This window comes from Cervus canadensis, chromosome 5, assembly GCF_019320065.1.
Source record: "Cervus canadensis isolate Bull #8, Minnesota chromosome 5, ASM1932006v1, whole genome shotgun sequence".
Taxonomy (NCBI): Eukaryota; Metazoa; Chordata; class Mammalia; order Artiodactyla; family Cervidae; genus Cervus; species Cervus canadensis.
In genome coordinates this window covers 99617378-99640244 of record NC_057390.1, presented here as the reverse complement: position 1 = coordinate 99640244, position 22867 = coordinate 99617378, and the positions used below count along the sequence as shown (strand labels likewise).

Genomic DNA, 22867 nt, shown 5'->3' with positions numbered 1-22867 from the left:
CCGTGGAGAGTTCAGAGCCTGTGTTTCCAGAGGACCCCCGCCAGGGCTGTGCCAGCCCCCATCCCCTGCAGGTCTTGGGTGGGGGGCTCTCTGAGCAGACCTCCCCAGTGGACAGGGCTCTCTGCACCCACCTGAATGCTGACCCAGCCCCACTGGACGGTCAGGCCCCTGCATAGCATCTCCTCTTGAGGACATCGTGAACGTGCCAGCACTTTGAGGAGACGTTATCAGTAGAAAAGTGTGAGGGGGACAGAACCTCATCCAGGGGACATCATGCCCCCCAGTGCTCACAGCTGTCCCCGCAGATGTGAGTGTGTGCTAAGATGCTTCAGTCATATCCGACTCTTTGGGACCGCATGGACTGTAGCCCGCCAGGCTCCTCTGTCCATGAGATTCTCCAGGCAAGAATACTGGAGTGGGTTGCCATGCCCTCCTCCAGGGGATCTTCCCCACCCAGGGATCAAACCTTTGTCTCCTACAGGTCCTGCTTTGGCAGGCGGGCTCTTTACCGCTAGCGCCACCTGGGTGCAGGATACAGCAGAGTGAGTGAGGGCCCAGAGAAAACCCTCTCTTTTACTCTATTCTCCGCAAGCGTGCAGGTTTTCTGCACCGGGCAGTTCTGACACTTCCTGCTGTGAGCACAGACCTTCCGGGGGCACAGCCTCGTGGCCTGCCCCCGCTTCACACCCCTGTCACAGGGCAGGTTATCACCTGTGCTTCTGGTCTACTGGTTATGAACCGGGGGCTTCCCCCCAGCCCTCCTCGGGGTCTGCTGGAACGGCCCATAGCACTCGGGTGAGCACCTGGCCTGCTCTCACCTGTTTGTTATAAAGGATGCAGCTCGGGGCAGTCAGCTGAAGAGGTGGGCAGGCAGGGATGGGGAAGGGGCAGCCTCCCCAGCTGGGAGCACCTCCCCAGCTGGGAGCACCTCTCCCCCGATCCCCTGTGTGCTCACCAACCCGGAAGCCCTCCAAACCCCACAGTGGAGGGATATTTACGGAGGCTTCTTCTCGCTGGCGTGATTGATAGTTAACTCAACCTCTAGCTGCCCTCCCTTCCAGGGAGGAGGGGATATGAGGCTGAAAGTTCTGAATTTTCTTTCTTCTTTCTTTTTTTTGGCCACGCCGCATAGCATATGGGATCTTAGTTCCCCAACCAGGGATTGAACCCACGTTCCTTGCATCGGAAGTGTGGTTTCTTAACCACTGGACCTCCAGGGAAGTCCTGGAAGTTCCAAGTTTCAAAGGTTTGATCTTTCTTGGTGACCAGCTCCCATCCTGAACTATCCATGAGCCCACCCAGAGTCACCTCATCAGAACAAAAGATGCTCCTACAACCCAGGAAATCCCAAGGGTCTTAGAAGCTCTTTTATCAGGAACCGGGAGCAGAGACCAAATGTATCTATTTCTTTTGATGGCATGGGGACAGAGGTCACGGGGGGACCACACACCCCGCAGTGTCACAGTTGTTCCGCAGATGTGCACACTGCTCCCCAGCTTTACTGCAGAGATCTATCAGGTACAGTGTCTGCTGGGAAGAGACAGGTCCCTGCAAACTTGTCTGAGCCGCCTGAATGCATTTTCTCTAGGCAGTGATGCAGACCGTGGCTCTCAAGTGTCAGCGGGTGCTGGAGCGTTAAAGCAGAGGGAGTGTGTTTACCAGCGCGGAGTCCCATCCCGCCTGACGGGGCTGTGATTCAGCAGGTCCGCGGAGTCCCGGGTACCGCCTGGAGTCCCGATCCTGCCTCCCCCGGGTTGTGGCTCAGCAGGTCCTGATGGCCACCCAGGCTTCTCAACTTCCCGCCAATGCCCAGGTGATGCCACAGCTCAGGCCTAAGAGTCATGCCCTGGGCACTCAGATATGAGACCTGGGCTGCATGTTTTTATCTCCCCCAGGGGGCTGGCTGGGAGCACAGGGTCGGCTAAGTGCTGGCTGGCCCTGGGCTGGGCATAGGGACCCTCAGGAGCAATGATGTCTGTATGGCGGGGCGGGGTATCCAAGGAGGGCAGGAGGAGACATGCGTGTTTCCTGGGTACATACAAATGTCACAACCAATCGGGTTACACACTCTAGATAACATTACTATGTCAACAAAGGCCTGTCTAGTCAAGGCTATGGTTTTCCCAGTAGTCATGTATGAATATGAGAGTTGGACTATAAAGAAAGCTGAGCGTAGAAGAATTGATGCTTTTGAAGTGTGGTGTTGGAGAAGACTCTTGAGAGTCCCTTGGACTGCAGGGAGATCCAACCAGTCCATCCTAAAGGAGATCAGTCCTGGGTGTTCATTGGAAGGACTGATGCTGAAGCTGAAACTCCAATACTTTGGCCACCTGATGTGAAGAGCTGACTCATTGAAAAAAGACCCTGATGCTGGGAAAGATTGAAGGCAGGAGGAGAAGGGGATGACAGAGGATGAGATGGTTGGATGGCATAACCAACTCAATGGACATGGGTTTGGGTGGACTCCGGGAGTTGGTGATGGACAGGGAGGCCTGGCGTGCTGCGGTTCATGGGGTTGCAAAGAGTCGGACACGACTGAGCGACTGAACTGAACTGAACTGTGTGTGGATCACGCTTGAATAGAGCTGTTGACAGTTAACGGCACTCTCTCTCTCCATTGTACCAGGCACGTTTCAGGTACTCAGTAGCCACGTGTGTGGGGGACACAGAGTGTTTTGCTCCCTGAGGGAAGTTGTGGGGGACAGCACCACTCTGGGACCTGCCCTGGAGTGAGGCATTCTCTTTTCATTTTGTTTTTCTTTATTTAAAAACATACTTCTGGGACTTCCTTAGGGGTCCAGTGGTTGAGACTCCACCTTCCAGGCTAGGGGGCATGGGTTTGATCCCTGGTTGGGGAACTAGGGACCCACGTGCTGTGGGGTGCAGCCAAAAGTTCAAAAAATTATCAACTGAAAATGAATTTCCAAGGGGACTTGCCTGGTGGTCTAGTGGTTAACAATCTGCCTTACAATGCAGAAGACGCAGGTTTGATCCCTGGTCGGGGACTGAGATCCCACGTGCCACCGGCCACTACTCAGCCACTGCATCGCAGCAGGAGAAGCCCGCAACTATAGACCACGATCACTGCTCCTAGAGAAAGCCCGCGTCCTGCAATAAAGACCCAGCACAGCCAACAAAAGAAAAACACCCGTATTTCCTAGTACACTATGGACGTGTGAATATATCCTGTTCATCAAATGTCAAAATAGTAGAGATGGGACCTGAGCTCCTGTGATGTGGCGTGCCCAGCCAGACATCTCACGGCCTGATTGCCAGGGGTTCTGACAGTCAGGAGACCACGCCCTGCCCCCACCCGCCCAGTTGCAGCGTTGTTTCTGGCTCTGTCCCACGTGGAGGTAAACACCCGGCTGCCTCGGGACGGCCGTGTCCTGTTCAGGCGTTTGTAGACTTCTCCACGCCCTCTCCCCCAAGCATTCTCGGATGCTTCTGCCAATGAGTGAGCTCTGGGTTCCATCTCCTTCACCCGTTTGTGTGCAACTGTGGGCAAGTGGCTCACTGGTCTGTCATCTATGAAATGGGGTCGGTTCTAGTTCCATCAGGGAGCTCCCAGCATGGTGCTCCTCTGGTGCTGTCCTCACGTGGAAGACCCGAGCCTGCACCAGAGTAGACTTTGCTGGTTGTAGCAAAAACCCAACACAACCGTAGCCTAAACTTCCAAGGGTTTACTCTCTCATAAAAGAAGTAGGCAGTTTAGGGCAGGTGTGACCCTGCCACAGAATCATCAGAGACCCAGGCACCTCTTTCTTTCTGCATCCTCATCACTGGCTTCTAGCCCCAACCTTCCAGCCTGGTCCAAAATGGCAGCAAGAGCTCCAGCCATTGCTTCTCTATTCCAGGCAGTAGAGAGAATGGTGAAGGGGAAGCAGACTTATGTAAGCAGACTTTGTGGAAGCTCCAGGCACCATTCTGATATCCTTGATATTGTCCCGATAGTAGTCACGTGACCTCGTATAGTTACAGGAAAGCCTTGGAAATGTGGCCTTTTGTCCTGGGCTGTCCCTGATAAAGAGGGAGAGCGCCTGGTGAGGCCGAAGGGCAGGATGGAGGATGAGAGGCGGCCAGCTCTGCCGCAGCTGAGGCTAGGAGAGTTCGTGAGCTCGTCCCTGCCGGCATACGCGGGGAGTTTGAACTCAGTGCTTGTTTGGGGATTTCAGGGGACTCCTTCCTAAACAGAAACAGTCTTCAGGTGCAGGTTCAGAGTTGAAGAAAGGAGGATCTGGGTGTCTTCTCTGGCCCTGTTCCCCCGTGTCCTTCATCTTCTCCAAGGCTTATCCTCCTCGTGGCCCAGGCGGGGTGTCTGATCTGCACAGCTCTGGCCAGACACTGCCAGCCTCTCCCGTGTGTGGGTGCCCCCCGCCATCCCTGCTAATATTTAGCGAGTGCTGATCCGGGCTGGGCTCTGTTCTGAGCACTTCCTGTGTGTAGCCCGTTGCCTGGGGCCCCGTAGCGAGCAGCTGACCCATGCTTTTTGCAGATACACGTGGCTGTGAACCAGCTGAATGTGAACGTGGGTGGCGTGTGCCACCCTCAACCACGTCAAGACCGAGGAGTAACCTGGGCTGTGTCCAGGCACCAGAGTCTCGTTGGCTGTGGCGGTTGGTCTGCAGGTGGGGAAACTGAGGCTCAGAGAGGCTGCAGGTTGTACTTGATCCTGCAGCTCAGCAGTGGAGGCACTGGGTTTGACCCCGCTGGGGGGTCTGGGGCTGAAACTCCACCCTGGGAGTGACTTTCACCAGGGACTTGGAACAGGAGGCACGTGACTACCCTGCCCCTGGGAGGGCAAAGGAGACCAGAAAGCCCAGCTCAGCATCGAGCGTCCAGCTCGTCTCCACTGGGAGAGAGTTTGTCGGAAGGATTCCGTGACCATTTTTCACAGTGAGCTTTCTCTGCAGGGATGCAGGATGGGGCTGGGCAGGCTTGTGGTTCACCCCGGCTTGCTCTAGGCTCCTGGTTTGGGGCCAAACATTGTGTGTGTGTTTGTTTGTAACTTTATTTATTTGGCTGCACCAGGTTAGTCGTGGAATGTGGGATCTAGTTCCCTGACCAGGGATCGAACCTGGGCCCCCTGCTTTGAGAGCGCAGAGTCTTAGCCACTGGACCACCAGGGAAGTCCCGGGTCGTACACTGCAGGTTTGTGACTTAAAGATCACACGGTTCTCCTCTATTCTTTGTGCACCCCCGCCCCGGCCCTGGGAGATGTGGGATCCTGGGAGCTGAGTTCCCTGGTGGGGTCTGCCGCAGGAGGATGCCCTGGCCTCCATCACATTACATGGGCCCCGCATGGGGGTCTCGGGGCTGCAGGGCCTGCCGAACCCACCCGGGTGAGGGGCATGCTCCTGCCCCACGGTTTGTAGACGGGTCTGCCCCGGGGACCTGGGACAGGAAGGCCTCCGTGGTCCCCTTCAGGGCTCCGGGATTGACTTGCGGCTGCCTCCGCCCCCGGGTCTTCCTGGGCCATTAGGTCCGGAGGTTCCAGACTGCTCCGCGGAGGCCTTGGTCTTGGTGCCAGCTCTCACGACCTCGAGGGCTTCACTGCTTCTGCTGTGGTTTTCTGTGGGGGACAGAGCTGGGGGCTGGCTTTCCCTCTGGGGAGGTGATGACTGCCCGTCTCTTGGGGGCAGGGCCCAGCAATCCTCGCTTCCGTCTGGCCCGGCGTCTGGCTTTGGGACAGCGCCAGCAAACGCTTCTCTGTGATACCAGGTCAGACGAGGCTTCTGCGAGAGGGTGGGACCCAGTCGTTCACTGATTAGCTCCCTCTCTGCACAGTGGGCTTAGATGGTAGAGGTGGCTTAGATGGTAGAGAACCCGCCTGCCAAGCAGGAGACAGGGTTTGACCCCTGGGTTGGGAAGATCCCTGGGGAAGGAAATGACAACCCACTCCAGTATTCTTGTGGAGGATCCCATGGACAGAGGAGCCTGGCGGGCTACGGTCCGTGGGGTCCCACAGAGTCGGACACGACCGAGCACGCAGCAGGGGCTGCACAAAGGGGTCGGGTGGCTGCCGTGTGTCATGAAGTGGAAAGCCTGTGGCTGGGGCCATGTAAACAGGGCGGACAGCGGCCGTCACCCAGGGACTGATACCACGGCCCCACAGGCCCTCGTGGGTTCTGTGCCTCGAGAGGCTGGCGTAACAGCAGGGACGCGTCCGGTCCAGCTCCTCCCCAGGGCCAGGGCTTTCCCACGGCCCGGGTCCCGCCCAGTGCCCTCCCGGCGTCTCCCCTGCCCTCGAGGCTCTCCTTGCACAAGTCCAGGGGGTGCCGTTTCCTCCAGGGGCCGTCCATCCCACGGCTCTGCCTTCCCATGACAGCCGGGTGTCAGAGGGCGGCCACAGGCCACGGAGGCGAGGGGGGGACAAGCGTCCACATTTCCCCTTGCCGGCCTCAGTGGGGCTCATGGGGGCCGCGAGTCCGCGCGGTTGTTGAAACGCATCCTGCCCTCGGGGGGCTCCCAGTCAGAGGAGACGCAGAGCAGCCATGGGCCTTGAGGGCCCAGATTGGCCAGGGTGGGCCCTGGGGGTCCTTGTCTGCTGGGGGACATCGGGGTGGGCAGGAAGGTCTGGGAGGTGCCAGGGCAGTGAGGAGGGTGGGCGGTCAGAGCCTCCCGGAGGAGGAGGCGTGCCCACTGGCCTCGCCCCAGGGGCTGGCGGTGAGGCTGGGGCATTGAGGGGCAGCCCCTTCTGTCTCGGGTGGCTCCCCATCCTCTGCCCGGGCTTCCCATCCTCTGCCTGGGGCTCTGGCCCTGAGCGACCGCCAGGACACTGGCGCTGGCGGTGCCGGGAGGGTCCGTGAGCTCCCAGCGGGAGCGGCAGGCCCTGTGTGGCCTTGCCCTCCTCTGGGGTGGGCAGCCCGGGGGGTGGGGGGAGTGCGTCCGCCCCCCGCCTGCTCCGTTTGAGCCCCTGTGACCCTCCCCGGTGCGTGGGGACTGCCCGCCACTCTGCCGTGTCTGTCACTTCAGCCGGGTCGTTTGGAAACTCATTAGGCTTGGCATTTATTTATAAAGGCTGGCACGGCCGCGCCGAGAGTGGGGCTTGATTTACGAGGCTGGCGGCCGTGTCCAGGAAATGTCAGCGTCTCCCCCTGGAGTCTGTCTATCAGTCGTGCTTCTGGTGAGGCTTTCTGTGTCCCGCGAATCTGCTCCCAGGGGCGCTGCGCCTTCGTCTGCCTTGGAGTCGCTCACCTGGTCGCCTGCTCAGTCTCTTGCCTGCGGGACCAGCTGGGGTCAAGAGTCTCCTCCTCCTGGTCACCACGGTCAGCTGGGCGAGGCTGGGGGCACCTCCGCCCTGGGTATGGGGGTCGGGTGAGTTCAGAGCAGCCACTGGGGATGGGTAACTGGCCCCGCATGGGGGGTCTTCAGCTGCCCTGGGGGAGGAGCGGGCCCCTGGGCTGTGCCCACTGGCCGTAATGACCGGAGCACTGTGAGGTTTGCTCTCCTGTAGCTGAGTGAGGACTTCAGCGCAGGGCCGTGGCTTCGTGCCCAGCTGGGCGTGGGCAGGTGTCCTTCCCCCCATGTCCATGTAGGCGCATTTGGTGCCCTGGTTGAAGGAGGTATGGGGGATGGTGTGGATGCCCGAGATCCAAGCCCCGCCTTCCATTGGATGCTGAGCTGCTGGCCTGGTCAGAGGGGGGTGGTCTTGGGCTTGCCGGATCCGCTGGGCTGGCCCACCTGGTGGGCAGGGTGGTCTTGGGCACGATCCCCTGGGCTGGCCCGGGGCCCCGCTCCCACAGGTCACTGTGTCTGTCTGTGGTAAGGGGATGAGGGGTGGTCCCTGGTGTGTCCCAGCCGCTGTGACCGGGTGGGTCCCGGGTGTGCTGTGGGAGAGCTGGGTCTCCACGTGTCGGGAGAGAGAAGGCTGGGGGACTGAGGTCTGGGCTCAGCCCCCAGGCATCGGCGGATTTAGGGTGGGTGGTTTGACTTTCGCGCTGCCCTGGGGTTCTGTGACACGAGTCGTCGGGGATTTGGGGGAGATTTGGGTTTGCGTGCAGAGCCCTGGGGCGTGGGGTCCGTGTCTCGGTCTCGGGGAGGGCACCTGGCCGCCCCCCAGGCGTGGTGAGAGCAGCATTTTCACTTACCTGGTCGCCCTTGGGAGTAATAAGAACATGGACTGCTTGAGGGAGACGGTGTGAAGAAGAGCCCGGGGCTGGATGGATGACCGGGTTGGCTGGAAGGATGCTGGTGGGTAGGCCGACCCAGATGGCTGTACCCGGGCAGAGGGGGACAGACCCGGGGCCCCCAGGAGGCTCCCCGCTCCGCCCGCCCCAGAGCAGCCGCTGACATCGTGCGGCGCTTGAGCTGGAGTCTGGGGGCTTGGGTGACCGCGCTTGGCAGCCGGCCCGGCCCCCCTGCCAGTAGAAGCTTCTGGTCTGTACTGCTGCCCACGTGCTCCCCCAACACTCATTCTCCCCTTTGGTGGGCGCCTGCCGTGTTCAGCCCCGTCTCCTGACCGTTTAGCAGCACAGCGGCGCTGGCGTGTCGGCCCTGCGTGCTGGCCGAGGGCGCCTTCCTTCTACGCGGGTGGAAATGTCACTTACTGTTAGTGCAGACGGTGTTTCCAGGTCCGTTCATGTTTAGATTTTTAACACGCAGAGGCCCAGAGAGAGCCTCTTTCTACCCCCACGTGCTGGAGGGGCTTCTTGGGGAGGTGGGCTTCACAAGTCTTTGCAAAGAGCTGGCTTGGCATGCCAGGCGAGATCTGTGGCTCCGAGACCCAGGGACGGTAAGGGACGCTCGTGGGGGGAAGGGCCGGGGGTCCTCGCTGCAGACTTGGCTTGGCGGGGGCGGGGGGAGGCAGGGCCCACCTGGCCTTGATCTGTGGCTGCAAACCTGCAGTGGCAGGGGACTGCCCCCGTGCCCTCACCAGCCGCAGGATGGCCGTGCCCTCCCTGGGGCACACCGTGAGCTTGGTGCCCGGGGCAGGGTGCCCAGAACACAGTCTGTGCCCCGGATGGCGTGGCCACTGTCGGAAGTCGAGGGGGGCGTGCGGTGATGGGCAGGAGAGACCGTGGGGACCGTGGGCCTCTCCGGGGAGTTAGGACCCCGTGCGAGCCGGTTCCTGGCCGTGCCCCAGCCAGGAGCGAGTGCGGCGTGGCTGGGTGAGGCTGGGGTGGGTCAGCGCCCGGCACTCAGGGCATCACACCGCCTGGTTCCTGCCTGTGTGTCTGCTGCCCTGGGGGCAGGGCGGGGGGGGCACCCGTCTGGTTCCACTCGGCAGGTGGTCGGGAGAACTGGAGGTAATTCCTGTTTGCATTTCACCGGACCCCAGAGGACAGGAACTCAGATGACGAGGCATCCATCCTTGCCTTTGTTGGTATGTGAGGTGGGTTGAGGTTTTGAAAGGGAGGGTTCGGGATTATTTTATCTGCCTCTTCAAGCTCTTAAAGCCTCTAGAAAAAGCATTGGGTATTCAGTTCTCTGGGGGGTTGGCCCAGAAGAGGGAACCCCGGATGCTTCCTGTGACTTGGGGTGCAGAATACACCCCACTAAGAAGAAGCCTAAGAGGCAGGCCGCTCCCATCCTTTTCCCAGTGAGAGGATTTCACATTGCTGGGTCACCAAGACTTTATAAGCATTCAGAGACAGATGAAACCGTCAACTGTTTACTTAAATATTTAATTTCTTGATTTACTTACATTTTAGAAAACACACAACTAAAAATAACGCTACTATGAAATTGCACTTTTCTGTTCACAGTTCATGAAATAGATTTCTCTGGATTTATCTGGCTGTCTTCAAGCTCAGGATCTTTGCATCTTGCACCCCCTGGGACCGCCCCCCCCACCTTGGGCTTGGTGGTCTTATGGGTGACCCCAGGCCACCCCCAATATTGGCGCCCCGCCTCTCGCCCTGACACCTCCTGGTTTTCAGGGATGCCCACTCCTTGAGGTTAGACTTGAGTGACTCTGGGCTACATTTCTTTGCCTTTCTCTCTAAAACCAGATCTGTGGGGTGACCTCCATGAGTCCCCAGATCTCCCAAATACAGATCTGGAAGGAAGAAACAGCTTATGGGAGGTTTTGGAATAAAACCAAAATGGAATAAAAATGTTACATGGAAACCGAATGTGGCTTGCACGATCACAGTGGTGTGCAAATACGGTTACATTGGCGAGCAGCATCTGACAGCCACCCTAGGGCGAGTCAGCGGAAACTCAGGGTTGTGAGCACGGGCGGTGTGCGCAGAGGTGACCCACGTGGTGCTGCCCAGGAGCCGTTGCACACCAGGAATCTCTCACTCCTTCAGAGACGCTCAGGAAGGAGGCGTGAACTCGGATGACAGCTCTGGCCTTTCCAAGGCATTTTTTGCCAGCTCGTAGAAGCCAACGTTCTCACTTAAAAAAAAAGCAACCCAAACAAACAGCTTTACTGAGATAGAGCTCACATGCCAAGGAGCGCGTCCTCATAAAGCGCACAGCTGGGTGATTTTTAGTGCGTATATTCACGGAGCTGTAGCCACCGCCGCTGTCTAATCCCAGGTCATTTTCATCTCCCTAAAATACACCCTGTGCCCGTCAGCTGTCACTCCCCACGCCCCCTCCAGGCCCCAGGCCACCACTGGGCTACTTTCTGCCTCCGTGGACGCCCCCGCTCTGGACGTTTCATGTAAATGGAGTCTCACAAGAGGTGACCTCCTGGGTCTGGCTTCTCTGGCCGCGAGGCTTTGGAGGTTTGTCCATCTCGGGGCAGAGCTTCGTTCCTTTTAACGGCTGAATGCCGTTCCCCTGGTGTGCCGCGTGTTGTTCATCTGTTGACCTGTTGATGGACGTTTGGGTCGGTCATCGATTCTCATTTACTGCTGTCCCGGTAATTACATACGTGTGCGTGTGCACTCCGTTGCTCAGTCATGTCTGACTCTTTGCAACGCCATGGACTGTAGCCCGCCAGGCTCCTCCATCCATGGGGTTCTCCCGGCAAGAATACTGGAGTGGGTTGCCGTTTCCTTATCCAGGGGATCTTTCCGACTCAGGGATCGGACCCGCGTCTTCTGCATTGGCAGGCGGATTCTTTACCACCGACCCACCCAGGAGGTCCCCTAATACACGCGGCAAACAAAGCAGTCGAGTTCTGGGCTTGAGTGGGAACAGCAGGCTCCCGCCCCTCCGCTCTCACCGGCCCTCCAGGGCTGCGCTGTTTAACTGTGCCTTCACCTCTCCTCTGGGCACCTTCCAGGCTCTGCGTGACGTTCCCCTTGCCCTGGCTCTGGAGTCACTGGCTTTAAACATCTGCGTTCTTGCTACAGGTCGGCCTCTGCCTCCCTCCCCCTTCCACACTCACCCTTGTGATCTTCACCCCGTCTCCCTCCCTCGCTCGGCGTCTCCAGACCTGGCCGGCCCCCCTTCCTTCCTGCCTCCCTGTCCAGACCGCCGGCAGGGCGTTCTGCCCTGACCCCAGCGCCCGCCTGTCCTCCGCCTTGGGGGCCGTGGGGCTGTGCTCAGGGCCTGGACTGTCCCTGCGGTCGCCGCGGGCCCAGGAGGAGGGCAGGTGCCTCTTCCTCTCTGGGGCCCTGGGTCACAAGCTCTCCTTCTCTCTGGGCACTGTGGTCCAGGTGCCAGGGTCTGCGGCCCCCTTGGTGGGCTGTGTTCTAGAGGGTGGCCCACGGCCTTCCTGAGATTCTCAGAGGGTTCCGAGGGCCCTGGGTTAAGAATCTACCCAAGTAAGCTGGGGGGTTGCCCTCCTCCGGGGCCTGGCCCCGAGCCCCTCCACGCCCCCTTCCTGCTGCGGACTCGGGCCCTGGTGCCCCACCTGTCTCCATCTCTGCTGGTGTCTGATGCGGGCCCATGGCCCGGACAGCGTCCACTCGGGACGACCCCTCGCTGCCCTTTGGCTGGGCCCCGCCTCAGGCAGTGGAATCATCAGGAATGTTTGCAGGTTGGCTCCTGGGGACCCTGGGACCGACTCGCCAGGTGACCTTGGGCGAGGAACTTAACGCTGTCCTTGCAGCGTGAGTGTTTATAGACTGCGGTCTGAGCCTCCTCTGCAGGGTGTCCGCTTTCCCTGCCCCCTCGGCCTCCCGCCCCCGTTTCCAAAGTAAGCAGAGGCCTGTTTGTGTTTGGAGGAGGCTCCCAGCTCACAGACCGCCGCCTCGGCGTGAGCCGGGATGGCCCTGGATCGATGCACAGCCCCACACTCGGCCTGGGGCTCGGCTGGGGGGCCCTGTGGACCCTCACACAGGCGCTCATGGTTCCCCTCCAGCCCTCCCCCACACCCGTCTCTTCCTCCCCTCCACCTCATCCTTCCATCCCTCCCTCCCCTGCAGTCCTCCCCTACAGTCCTCCCCTCCCTCCCGCCCCTCCCCCCCCAGGATGATGGAGTAGGGCTGATTCACCAGCCTCCTCCCGCCTGTTTCTTTTGCTTCTCCTTCGTCTCCTGGTTCCTACCACTCCTTGTGTGAGGTGTCAGCCCCATGTCCGGAATGTTCCCTGGAACAAGCCTTCCTTTGGCCCCCCTGGGCCTGCTGGACCAAGCCCCAGGGCGCGGTGACGCTGGGGAAGCCTGGGGAAGCAGCCCGAGCAAATGTTGCTGCAGACCCCAGGAGGGTGGCTGGTGGGCTCAGGTACCCCCTTGGAGGAATCGCCTCTGGTCCTTCCAGAGTCCTGCCTCCGGTCCAGCACCCAGAGCCACCCTGGGCCCGCAGCCTGACGTGGGGGCCTGGCCGGGGCGGGCCGTGGGTCCTCCCTTCCCCTGTTGAGAGTCTGCAGGGCTGGCACAGGAGAGGATGCTCAGAGTCCGGGGGTTCCCTCCATTCTCGGGGGTTGTTGGGGGAAGCAGAGGCTGGGGGCAGATGTGGTTTCATGTCCCAGCACGGCTGGTGCTGGAGGCAGGCTTGGCCAGGGGTCAGACTTCTGTTCTCTGTTCTTGCCCCACTCAGCCTCACCCGTGTGGTGTAGCCACGGGGCCTGGGGGTCGGGCACTTGGCTTAGGGTATCTGGTGCCTCAGGCTGGCCTGGGACTTGAGTCTTTATCTTGTGTTCTTGTCCCCTGACCTCGGCCCCGTGCCCCATGCTGCGCCCCGCATCCTGCTCCGAGTCCCTGCCCTGCATCCCATGACCTGTGTCCTGGCCAAGCACGGTGAGCAGAGCCCAGCTGACCCCTCTCCTGGACAGCTGGGTCAGGAGCTGGTCAGAGGTGCTGGCTGGAGCTGGATGCCGGGGGCAGAGGAGGCTGGCTTGTGGTCCTGCTGGGCAGTGGGTGGACAGGGAAAGCCGGTCAGGAGGAGAGGGCAAGAGAGAGCTGGAGTGAGGGGGGAGAGGGGACACTGCTTGGAGGAGCTGAGTTTGGAGACCAAGTCCCCCAAGGCGGCCCTGTCTGCCTGCACCCAGGCTGCTCCTGCCTGTGAGTCCCCAAGATGCCTCTGTTCCCTCTGAGCCTTGGGCACGATTCTGGTTCTCACCTGCAAGAGCCTGGCGAGAAAAGTTTCATTTCTTTTTTACTTTTCTTTTTTTTGCAAGTCTATCTTATTTCTTTTGAACTTCCTCTCTTCGGGCCAAAAAATGCTCAAAGGGATATTAGGAGATCTGAATATTTTTGTACATCAATTTTAAAAGATGGCCCGTCCTCGTTGGCTGCTAGTGAGATAGGTGTGGCTGCTGAAACAGGAGATCTTTTAAAAGCAGCAGAACAAGCCAGAGGCTTTCTCTCTTTAGGGCAGAAGTCCAGGCTGCATCACAGTCCCTGCAGCTCAGGCCCCCAGGATCCCTTGCTGTGCCAGTCCCGTCCCTGGCATGTGACCTCCTCATGGTGCATGATGGCTGCTTGGCTTCTGCCATCACACCAACGCTCCATTCTGTGCATTAGGGAAGAAAATGGAGAAAGCAGCACTTTTAAGAGTGAGGGTCTTCCTCCTACCGTTTTCTTTCTCCTTTGATGTTTAGAACATGGTTACAAGGTCAGGGCTGGCTGCAGGGAAGGATGGGAAGTGGGATCAGTTGCCCAGCAGCCCCGTGTTCATCTGGAATTCATCCCCCACCAAAGAGGGAGAGGGAGCTGGGGGTGGGGTGGCGAGGAGTCTGCCACAGATGAGGACAGCTAAGCCCCGGTTCCCTCCGTCTCGCGGGGTTTTCTTCTCCTCGGCTTATCTTGAGGTGGAGAAATCTGATCAGGAGCTGGGAATCACGGTATGTTTACACTGCTGGGCTCATTGCAAGTATTACTCCTTGAGTCCCAACAGCTGGTGTGAGGTGGCTTCCGTCAGCCCTTTATTACAGACAGGGAGACCGAGGCACAGACCGCCCTGTGCGGTCGTGCAGGGCTGGGTTCACGGCCAGAGCTGCCCGACTCCACAGCAGGAGCCGCCCCCGGGCTCCGTCTTTGACTCACACCCTGGTTTCACCCACTAAAGCCTCGGTCCCGTGCAGGGCTCCGTGCCTCCCTCGTGGGCCCGAGCTTGCTGCAGCCCCCGAGGGTCACCCTCATGCCCGTGTGCGCCTGGATGCCATTAATTAGCCTCACCTGGTCCCCCCGCCGGCCCTGCAGCTCCTTCCGCTGCAGAGATAATCACTTGAGGGGTCGTCTCAGGGCTGGCCCCTCTGGGTCATGTATTATTCACGAGAAACACTAATAATCCCAGTCTTCCTCCACGGAGGCTGTGGGCTCCCCTGTCTGATATCCGTGTTAGCATTCAGAGAGCTCATTAGGCACCACCCACCACATTTGGAAGGCCTGATTTGGTTGAACAGGGGGACAGGGAAGAAGCCAGAAGATACGTGCTTCTAAATGAGAAGCCTCGTGAGCGGATGTGTGTTTGTTAGTCACTCAGTTATGTCCGACTCTTTGTGGCCCTATGAACTAGCACCCACCAGACTCCTTTGTCCATGGATTCTCCAGGCAAGAATACTGGAGTGGGTTCCCATTTCCTTCTCCAGGGGATCTTCCTGACCCAGGGATAAAACCTGGATCTCCCTCATTGCAGGCAGATTCTTTACCACTGAGCCACCAGGGAAGATGCCCTCAGGGTCCCTTCTGGGTGTCGTATCCCTGGGACCCTTTGGTCCGCCGCTCTCCTGATAGGGTGGGAGCCATGACTATTCTAATTTCCTGGACAAGGATCTCAGGGTCACGCAGCACTTGTTCCAGCGTTTCTGGCCTCTAATCCATGGTTTTGGAGAAGGAAATGGCACCCCACTTCAGTATTCCTGCCTGGGAGATCCCATGGACAGAGGAGCCTGGTGGGCTACAGTCCATGGGGTCACAAAGAGTCGGACACGACCTAAGAACTAAACAACAACAACCACAGTTCCTTGGTTTTATGACCTTGGGCATGACCTTGAGCAAGGCCTGGCCTCTCTGGGCCTCGACTTCCCAAGTTGAAGGCAGAAGAGAAGATGATGACCCCAACCCCTTCTAGCTCAGAGTCCAAGTCCCTTCTCACCCTTCATCCTACCTCTGACCTCCTCATCTCATCATGGAGAAGGTCAGAGGAGAGATTTCTGGAGAACGGGTCCCTGCACCCCACCCCTCACCCCCACCACGGGCCCTCAGGCCTGACCCCTGTGTCCCAGGCAGGGAGGAACTTGATGGCCACTCCATTTAAATGGTGATGGTGTGTCGTCTTCCTGAATGACTAGCCGTGTCACCAGGCCCCCAGTCCTTTAATTGGGAGAAGTGTCACTTTTGTTTCTGCAGAGGGGAAGGAATTAAATTGTGTGTGTGTACAATTAATCTCGCTAATGGCAGCCTCTCTGGATCTGGGAATTAGATGTTAAGTATATTGAAGCCAGCTGCTGGGATGACGGCCTTTGGAACAAATCAATTAGCTCAGGCTTACGGTACTAATTGGGGTAACATCCGGAATTGCTCTGCTGTGATGCTTTGGAGGACGTCAGTGTCGCCTGGCCGCAACGAGGCAGAGGACAGTTGCAGTGGTTTCTACGGAAGGCACTCGGGGTGACCCAGCCTGTTATGAATTGAGAGGGCACATCTGTAACCTTGTTCCAGAGCTCACGTGCTGAAGGGGCGGTGTGTACGCTCAGTGGCTGCAGGGGTGGTGTGTACACTTGCTCAGGGGCTGCAGGGGTGGTGTGTACACTCACTCAGGGGCTGCAGGGGCGGTGTGTACACTCAGGGGCTGCAGGGGCGGTGTGTACGCTCACTCAGTGGCCGCAGGGGCGGTGTGTACACTCACTCAGGGGCTGCAGGGGCGGTGTGTACACTCAGGGGCTGCAGGGGCGGTGTGTACACTCACTCGGTGGCCGCAGGGGCGGTGTGTATACTCAGGGGCTGCAGGGGCGGTGTGTACACTCGCTCAGGGGCTGCAGGGGCGGTGTGTACACTCACTCAGGCTGCAGGGGCGGTGTGTACACTCACTCAGGGGCTGCAGGGGCGGTGTGTACACTCACTCAGGCTGCAGGGGCGGTGTGTACACTCACTCAGGGGCTGCAGGGGTGGTGTGTACACTCACTCAGGGGCTGCAGGGGCGGTGTGTACACTTCAGGGCTGCAGGGGCGGTGGTGTACACTCACTCAGTGGCCCGCAGGGGCGGTTGTATACTCAGGGCTGCAGGGGCGGTGTTGTACACTCACCCGGGTGCAGGGGCGGTGTGTACACTCGCTCAAGGGCTGCAGGGGCGGTGTGTACACTCGCTCAGGGGCTGCAGGGGCGGTGTGTACACTCACTCAGGCTGCAGGGGCGGTGTGTACACTCACTCAGGCTGCAGGGGCGGTGTGTACACTCGCTCAGGGGCTGCAGGGGCGGTGTGTACACTCGCTCAGGGGCTGCAGGGGCGGTGTGTACACTCGCTCAGTGGCCGCAGGGGTGGTGTGTATACTCGGGCTGCAGGGGCGGTGTGCACGCTCAGTGGCTTAGCTGTGGTAGACCACACCCAGCGTCTGCCTTGCAGCCCTCTGAGGTGTGAGTTCTGTGCCCTCGAGTACACCTACCTTGTGCAGTCTCACCACCTCCTGACGAAGCAGACCAGGCCAGGGCAGTCGTTACGATGCTCGATGCAGCCTGAGCTTGGGACTGTTGCCCCAGGAGAACGGGGCCGGCTTTAGGGCTGGATGTCTGGACGCCCGGTTCACAGCCTTGGCTCAGGAGGGCTGCCTGGAGGAGGCTGGGGCCAGACTGGCTCACCTGTGCCCACAGAAGGCAGGCCAGGGGGCCCAGGTGTCTCTGGGGGGGTGGGGACAGGGAGCCCCATCAGATGTTGAGGTGTCTCCCCGGGGACCCCGATGGGCTTATCTCATCCCGGGTGGGACCCTGATAGGCAGAGCATGGAGCAGCCAGGACCTGAGCCCAGGTCTGACCTCGCTCCCTGCAGGCCGGCGCTCCCGGCACTTTCCCGTCTGAGCTGGGCAGGGTAGGGGGTCGGGGCATGGTGTGGGGGGTGTCGGGGCAGGGTGGGGGCCCCCTTCAGCACCCTGTGGGGTGGAGCGGCTGCTTTCTTCCGAGGGCATTGGTTATTGTTCTGCTCTGGAGGGTCTCTTGTCTCTCTCTCTCTCTCCTCAGGGGGCAGGTGGCAGGAGGCTGACCCAGCATCCTGGGCTTCTGTCCCATCTGCGTCTGAGGTCATCCTGGGCAGGGAGCTGGGGGTCCCCAGGTGGCGGCCGGGATGCTCGTGGCCCCCATGCCCAGCATGACCTCGAGGAGTCACCTCCCCTCCGGGCCTCCCTCCCTAATCTTTCAAGGGGGCGGTGGGCTCACCCGTCCTCTGAGAGGAAGTGGAGACGGGCTGGCGGGCGGCGGCCGCGGTGGGCACCCTCTGGTTGCTGTGGCTGGTCCTCTGGGCCCGTGGCTCCCTCCTGCCATCTGCGGGTGCTGGGGGCTGGGAGGGTGCCCATCAGGAAGGTGGAGCGGGCTCTCCTAGCCCCTCCTGGGATGAATGTGGGGCTTGTGCGTGTGTTTGGGGGTTGGTGGGGGGATCCCTGGGGGCGAGGGCCTGCCGGCTGGCAACTGTTGTTTTTAGAGAGGTAGGTTCATAGGACCCAGGGAGTTCCATGGGCCCAGCTGGCCACATCTCTGAAAGCCCCGCTGCTTCCCTCCCTGGGAACTGTGGGTGGGTGGGTGGGCTTGGAGCAGCTGGGGCCGGCTTTGTTCCCCTTGTTCCCCATTCCAGCGGCCTGTGCGCCTCGCGGGCCCCGCCCCGCTGCCTCCCTGGGCGGTGTTATTTATGCTTCCAGGCAATTAGCTTTTGCAGGGAATCCCCGAGAGCTCTGTGCAGGGGAAGCGGTCCCTTCCCCTGAATGGGCCCAGCAGATGGCCCCCGGCCCGCCCCCACCCAGAGGAGGCTCGTGATGGGTCCCGCTGTGCTCCGGCCTTGCCAGGCGGCTGTCCTGCCCGCTGGCTCCCTCCTCCGAGTGGGCCTGAGCCCTGGCACCCTGTCTGGGGTTGACGCTCCCACCAGTAACCCTAACCCTAACCCTAACCCTAACCTGCTGCCATGCGGGACAGAGACCAGCCTCTGGGTCCTCAGTCCTGCCTGGGTCCCACCAAGAGTGCCCCTCTGTGACCTGGGCAGAAAGTCCTGCCCTCTCGGTGGGGGCGGGCCGGGGGGGTGCCTGCCAGGCAGCGTCCGTCCCGGAGCCCCCGGCGGTGTGGAGAACTTGTGCTCGTCTGACTTTAACCCCCAGTCCAAGCCGGGTGGCTGGGGGTCCCCGAAGATTTCCAGGGGAGTGTGCGCGCGAGAGCAGCCTTCTGCACTTGCTGAATGCGCACAAAGGTGGAAGCTCCAGGTTGCAGAGACATGTCCTGCCACAGGGGATTAGCTCTCGAGGGCCGAGATCCGCGCCTGTGGGCCCCAGGGAGGAGCAGCTCCACTCACCGCATGGCCTGTCTTCTTGTCTCCCGGAGGGGAAGCGGTTTGCCCCCGCTGGACACGTGGCCCCCGCAGACCCCGACCCGGAGGGAGAAGAGCTTGCTCCCGGTGCCTGGCGTCCGGGACCGCCGCCCGTCTGCTCAGGCCGAGCTGGTGTGAGGTGCACGCAGGCCTCTCTGTCGCTGGGCCGCAGCAGGCAGGGGACTCAGCCTCTCTGAATCTGGTGTGGCCACAACGCCGTGGGGTTACCATCTCTCCCTCCTCGGGAGGCTGGGGCGTGAGCTGCGGGGCCTGACCTGTGCTTCTCCCCAGATTCCTGCTCTTGGCCGAGCTGTGCTGGGACCTGGGGCAGACCTCGGCCTGGGAGGCGTGGAGGCCGCCTGCTGGCTGTGGTTGGAAGGGTGTGATGTGTGGCTCTGGGCACCCAGGGGCCTCTGCAGATGGTTCTCGGCCTGTTGGGGCTCAGAGTACAAGGCCCACACCCCTGTATGCCCAGCTGACCCGCCCCCGTGTGCCCAGCTGACCCGCCCCCGTGTGCCCAGCTGACCCCTCCCGTGTGAGGCGCTGGGGCCCGGGACCCTCAGACTGGAAGGAATGTCAGCCTGAGCGGTGGGGCCTCTGGAGGTGCTGCCGCCTGTGCTCAGGTCTTGGGGTACACGCAGCCCCTGGGGTGGGAGGGTGGGGGGCTGCTCCACCTGCCGTTGGGGCCACCAGGTGCGACCTCGGGCCAGGCCTGCCCACACGAGGCCTCGGGGAGACAGGGCCCTTGCCCTTGGGGGGCAGGGTGCTAGGGTGGTGTGCCCAGGGGAGTTCGCCCGTCGGAGAATATTTGTCAATTTTCTCAATGTTAGTTTGGCCTGGGTGTCCGAGAGGGCACTGCAGAACGCGATGCCCTCCATGTTGGGGCCCCTCCGGCCTCTGGACTCAGGCCGTGTCCACGCGGTGGGCTCCCGGCCCGGCTGCTGCTGGCGCTGTGATGGTCTGGTGACCCGTCGTAGGGATCCCTGCGAGGCTGGACGCGGGCAGACACCCGTGTGCTCAGCAGACCGAGGGCTCCCGTGTTCACTGCGCTCGGCTGGAGCCTTGCTCGGTGCCCGGGCCTGGGCGGGGATGTGGACGGGCACTGGTTCTAGTCTGAGACTTGGGCCCTGCGCTGGCCCGAGCGCTCCCCCAGGCTGGTGAGCCGCGCCCGCCCCTTCTTCCTCCCCTCGAGGCCAGGGAGGAGTGACCATTTGCACCTAAGTGGGGGCCTTGGGGTGAGTCCCCCGGCCCGGTTCCCGCCGAGCTTGCCCAGTGGGCCGGGTCCTGGGCTGGGCTGTGGGCGGGGGTGTGTGGGGTGCTTGCGGGGGGATCTGTGGGTGCGGGTCCCGGGCCCGTCTGAGGGAGCTGCCCCCACGGGGGCTGCATGTCCGGCCGGCAGCATTGGGGTCCGGGTCAGGGAGACCAGGGCGGCTCTCGATGGGCATGTGGCCCGGAGCCCTGGGAGTGGGGTCGCTGGCTGTGCCCAGAGGCTGTCCTGCCGCCCCGCGAGGCCCTTGCAGTGTCCCCGGAATGGGGGACACTCCTTGGTCCTGGGGGGCAGGCAGGCCCAGGAGCGAAACAGAGACGCACTGGGGCCCAGGAGAATCGCCCAGGGCAAACCCCGAAGCAGCCCGTGGGTTTGGCACAGGGTCACTGAGCTCCCCTCTGCTGTGGGGGGGCAGGTGTGCCCCGTCCCGGCCTCCCCGTGGCCTTTGCTGGCTCTTAAGGCCTCCCCAGGCAGCTGGCTCTGCTCTGGGCCGTATCAGGCCTCCTCACCCCAGCCCCGGAGGGGACCAGCCTCCGCGCGAGCTCATCTGAGATTTGCTACCTGAAGTTTCGTCCTGTTGTTCTGCGTGGTCTTTGTAGCAGTGGGTCCCCAGGGCAGCAGGGCGCTGTGGTCTGAGCTTTGAGCACCTGAGCTGGGGGGTCACGGACTGGCGTCCCCGGGGGGGACTGGATGAGTCCTTTCTCCCTCCAGCCCAGAGAGAAGTGGGGACCACTTGGGGGCGGCTGGGGGCAGCGCCGAGCGCAGGCTTGCCTCCCCCTCGGTGGTCCTGCAGACCGCCTTGGGCTGATGGGCTGGTGCAAGGCCTTCGTCTCAGAGCTGCCCATGCGGGACGGGCCGGGGGACATGGGCTGTCACGTGTCACCTGGGGCCGCGCCTCGGGAGGAGGTCTGCCCCGGGGTCATGTCTCTCTGGCCCGGCTGGGACATACAGGCTTGTGGGCAGAGTGACGGGGGTCGTCCGCCCCTCGTGCTGCCTGACCGCGCGAGGCCCTCCTGAGCGCAGAGTGGGCTCGCGGGAGCTCCGGCGGCTGCCCTGCCGCCCGTGGGTGAGTTGGTGTCCTCAGATCCGCTCTTGTCTGGGGATAGAGAGCCGTGAACAGCCCGCAGCGCTGGGCCGCGGCCGCTCATCCGTGTGACAGGGACGCCTGTGTTGCCCGAGAAGGCAGGGTGGGCAGCAGGGGCCGCCTCCAGGGCGACCGGGTCAGGGCCGAGCAGGTGGCCGTCGGGCCGCACATGGCCCCCGTGGCCCCTGCTCTCGGGAGTTTCCTCGGGGGCAGCTGGAGCCATTGCTTTGGAAAAGATTCGCGGGTTTTGAGTATGTGGCTCCTGTCTTCCCAGCGTTCAGAGAGGCCTGTGCAGGGGCCCGAGTCAGCCCTGACCCCGCCTAACTGCGGGCAGAGCTGCTGGACCCGCCGTGGCTGGAGTGGAGTCTCTGGGGTTACAGGGACAAGGATGAGCTGGGGGCAGCCCTGGACCCCCCTCGCGTGTGGCCTCCTCGGTGCCCTGTCTGGCTGGGCTGCAGTGGGGGAAGCTGTGTGCAGACCTGGGGCTGGGCCGCAGCGTCCCTGGGCGACCCCAGCCTGTCAGCGGGCGTCTGCTTCCTTTACGTTTCGGCTTCTCACCAAGTGTCCATCCCATCAGAAGGCCTTGAGCTGCGTCTCTCTGAGTGAACAGATCTGATTAAATGTCTTTGAACTCTCTGGATTTAAAGCCAGCGGCTTTCTAAAACATAACTTCTCAGGGTATCCTGCACTTGCAGAAGAAGCATCTGTTGTACAGGGAGAGTGTGGTGAGTTCTCAGGGGAAGTCCCCCAGGTAACCAGCGTTAACACACAGCAGCACTGGGGGTTCCCGCTGCACCCCGTGGGCAGGAGGGCCGCCCCGTCGGCCCGAAGAGTGCGGAGGGACCCGAGAGGGCAGTCGGCTGACTGCAGTGAGACCCGAGGGACGGGAGGAGGTCATCTCGGATGAGTGACCTCCGAGGGGCGCCTGGAGGAGGCTGGGGTCAGGCAGGGGGGGCGGGCGTTCCCGGCGGAGGGGGCAGCCAGGCGCCCTGGATCATGAGTCACGGCAGGAAGGGGTGGCAGGCAGGCTCGCCCGCTCGCTCGCCGGGGCCTCCCCCGGGGCCTGGCAGGTGTGTGCAGGCCCCGTGTCTCTGTTGCTTTTATTTTGCTTCAGTACTAGTGTCCTGAATGCTTGCCGTTCATTTTGAATGCCCTCTTCTCAGCCATGAGAGCTGCTGGGACCCATGTAAGCCAAGCTGTCCGTTGTCTGCGGGCCTCAGTTCAGTTCAGTCCAGTCGCTCAGTTGTGTCCGGCTCTTTGTGACCCCATGGACCGCAGCACGCCAGGCCTCCCTGTCCATCACCAACTCCCGGAGTCCACCCAAACTCACGTCCACTGAGTCAGTGATGCCATCCAACCATCTCATCCTCTGTCGTCCTCTTCTCCTCCTGCCTTCAATCCTTCCCAGCATCAGGGTCTTTTCAAATGAGTCAGTTCTTTGCATCAGGTGGCCAAAGTATTGGAGTTTCAGCTTCAACATTAGTCCTTCCAGTGAACACCCAGGACTGATCTCCTTTAGGATGGACTGGTTGGATCTCCTTGCAGTCCAAGGGACTCTCAAGAGTCTGCTCCAACACCACAGTTCAGAAGCATCAATCCTTCGGCGCTCAGTTTTCTTTATGGTCCATCTCTCACCTACGGGCCTCAGGTGAAGGTTTTGCGGCACCCCTGACGTCCAGAGCGGCCCCGGATCTGGGAAGTCTGCCGGTCCGATCTCCTGTGCTGCATCAGCAC

General features: G+C 61.2%; 1 protein-coding gene and 1 non-coding gene across 5 annotated transcripts in view; one reads left to right on the top strand and one right to left on the bottom strand.

The window, feature by feature from the left end:
* VAV2 (vav guanine nucleotide exchange factor 2) overlaps positions 1–22867 on the top strand; it is a 188586-nt gene that overhangs the window by 59444 nt on the left and 106275 nt on the right. The gene's annotated exons all lie outside the window — the stretch shown is intronic.
* On the bottom strand, positions 5057–5129 carry TRNAE-CUC. Its single transcript has one exon. It is a non-coding gene; the product is annotated as a tRNA-Glu (tRNA).